General features: G+C 35.9%; 1 non-coding gene across 1 annotated transcript; it reads right to left on the bottom strand.

The window, feature by feature from the left end:
* Positions 1 to 2751: 2751 nt before the first annotated feature.
* On the bottom strand, positions 2752 to 2859 carry LOC129513173 (U6 spliceosomal RNA). The gene has a single exon (XR_008665159.1). It is a non-coding gene; the product is annotated as a U6 spliceosomal RNA (small nuclear RNA).
* Positions 2860 to 3110: the final 251 nt, after the last annotated feature.

Genomic DNA, 3110 nt, shown 5'->3' with positions numbered 1-3110 from the left:
TGCTTTCAATGCAAACTGTAAATTTTCTGTGCCAAAGAACTATTCTAATTAGTCTGCCTTGCTTTTCCCATATTTTAGCTGGAGCCATTGGACCCATAAGTGAGTTCCTTTTCTGTTTCCTAATTCTGCACTCTTTGGTCTTCTATGGGATATGGGACCTCTCCTTACCCAAGCTCTTTCCATTTCCAGGATGTCTCACCCACACTTCTTGATTGCATTTGAATTACTGACACCTTCTGATGCCCAAGGCATCAGAAAAAAAAAAAAAAAGAAAGAAAACACTCTGAACTGTCACTGAGTTTAAGACAAGGGAAACCCAAATAATTCATATTTAAAATAATATGAATTATAAGTAAATATTAACCCACGAAAAAATTCTCTTACTTATGATAAAAATAATTAAAACAACTGTTCGTAGACTTTTCCTAAACTGAAGGAAGGGCTACAGGAGAACTGATGGTTCAAAGCAAAGGCAAGAGAATAAGCGTGAAAAAAACAAAGGAGGTATGCTGATGAAAAAAAGCCAACTGGACTGACATCCCACCTACCCCTGGGAGTGTCAATCCTTTGAGACAGCTGAGTGAATGCCAAATGACGTAATCTAGAGGGAGGGTTATGGAGCTTCTTTGCTAAAATTATCTACTGATATGCAGTAGTAATTCTCCCTCTGGTCGAGTTGCTTCATAAGAATATTGTGGCATGAGCATTCTGTTCATATCAAACCACACTGATTTTCCTTTTCTTTGTATTTCAGTGCAATTTACAGCACCAATTCGTAAGTATCAAATTTGTTTCTCCACTCTGGTTCCTTTAATTTCTCACCAGAAGATCTTAAGTACCACTCTGCCATGTTTTATGTTTCTCAATTTCTCTAGTATTCCTATTACAAGGTTTCCAAAGAATCTCCAGATGAAATAAAGAGACTGCAAAGCCCATGAACTAACATAAAAAAATAGAAAAGCAGTCACTATGCCCTGTCAGCAAAGGAAGGTTCACTTTTTTAGAAATATTTTATTTAAATTCAATTTGCCAACATATAGAATAGGTTCACTATTCAAATAACAATAAGTCCCTAAAGAAATGAGAGGGGGAAAAAGAGAAAAAAATTTAAAGGAGACATTATGAATTAGTATGGAAGGAGTTATTCCAATCCTCTAAAATTTGCAAATATCACTGAAAACAAGGGGATGCCTCCATTCCTGGAAGTCCCCTATATGGTCCAATAGGGAGTCTGTCTGAGGATTGCCATGTAAGCAACCCTTGATGCTCCTAGGGTTTCTACTTAGGACACTCCCTCTAGAGTAAGTGTTGAAGAATGGTTATTTCCCTTATAGTGATGAAGCATAGTAATAATCTCTTTCTCCCCTCACCTCTCCCCCTCTTCCTCTCTCTTTCACTCTCTGTTTCTCAGCAGGAGCTACAGGACCTATCAGTAAGTTTACTGTCTGATTCTCTACTGTAGAGAATTTTAACTCCCTGCAGTATCTTAGGGACCCTTCCCTGGATTTCATGTTGGGATTTCAGGGGCTTGGGAGTCCACGTTTTTTTGGCCTTTTGTTTTCTTCTACCTACCATTTCAGTAAGTCATTATTAATAGTGTGAATATACATTCCATTGCCAAACACAAACTGTAAAGTGAAAGATGAACTCTTGAATGTGTCCATTGGCTTATCAATATCACACAAAGGACTTTTAAAAACAGAATGAGATGGAAAGAAGTGAAATTATGGGGAAAAGGAAGAAATTTAAGTTTAAATGGAGAATGGTTTTTCCAATTTTCTACAGGGGTTTAAATGGGCCAAAAGGGTGATCTCTACCTAGTACCTTTGCTACTTAGCCTCTCAGTAGATCCAGTACATAAGGAAGGCCTTATATGTATCAGATTGTCCTAGCATCCATGAAGAAAGAACATCGCTACTACCCCATTGTAGCTGAGCCAAGAGCCAAGTTTAATGGTATAGATTCTTACCAGGAAAAGCATGTAAATGAGAACTATGGGCTCCAGAGTCTGAAAGCAGCTACTCATTTCTTTTCTCTTTTATTTATTTTTTTAGAGCTATCTCAAAAAACCATTGGTAAGTCACCTAACTCTCAATTACAATGTATTTTGGTCCTTTACAATGTTTAGAATGTCAGTTGATTTTTATTTCAAATAATTCACGCCCATAGACTCCAGGGTCAAGTGTTTCCACTGCCTCGTTATCCCACTCAGAATTCCTGGAGGTTGGATTCACCCAGGTTCTGCAATAAAAAGATATTAACTATGAAGCTTAAATACAAATTGATAATTTAACCCCTAGGAAATGGTATTTTCTAAGTTATATAATCTAGCTTTAGCATCAACATGTAATAAAGATTTAGTACACAGCATCTAAACTTCTTGCTTTCCCTGCAAATATTTTTTTGTTATTAGTTTGTGTTCAAAATAATACAAATCCTGTTTCTTCTATTTAATTGCTCTGAAAAGTTCTCTCCAGGACAGTTAGGTTTTATTTTCACCAACTTTTAGCAATTTACCTTATTGCATTTTTCCATAGAAACATTATAAATAATGGTTAGATTCCGAGACACAGTAGTCCATAATTACATATTTATAAACTAAGAGCAAATAGCTACAGCTTCATACACTGGATTATAGGATTTTTAACAAAAAATAGGAATTTTTGAAATTAGAAACCAAAAGAAATATGTTTGAGGTTTCCCATATTTGCCTGACAGAATGAATACAAGTCCTATATCTGTAACTAGTCATTCTTTGTGTAATTCCTTCATGAATTTGTGTGTCATCCTTGCATAGGGGCCATGTTAGTCTTCTCTGTATCATTCCAATTTCAGTATATGTGCTGCTGAAGTGAACACTCCTCATGTGATTTTTATAATGGCTTTCTAACTCTCCTATGCATTATTTTGTTGGGCCTCACAGCATTTCAATGGTGGTGGATAACAGATATTATACCCATCTTGAGAGATGAAAAATTGAGGTTCAGAAGTTATTCCTAAAAAAAATAAGGGAAGGAGGATAGTTAATAATGAAATCAGGACTGAAGTTGTGCTGACTCTTGAGCTCTTTCCACTACTATTTTGAGTGTTCTAATAGGTTATTAGTTAGG

This window comes from Nyctereutes procyonoides, unplaced genomic scaffold, assembly GCF_905146905.1.
Source record: "Nyctereutes procyonoides isolate TBG_1078 unplaced genomic scaffold, NYPRO_anot_genome, whole genome shotgun sequence".
In the NCBI taxonomy this organism is placed as follows: Eukaryota; Metazoa; Chordata; class Mammalia; order Carnivora; family Canidae; genus Nyctereutes; species Nyctereutes procyonoides.
The sequence above is the reverse complement of the archived record's forward strand: the minus strand, read 5'-3'. Positions and strand labels throughout refer to the sequence as shown.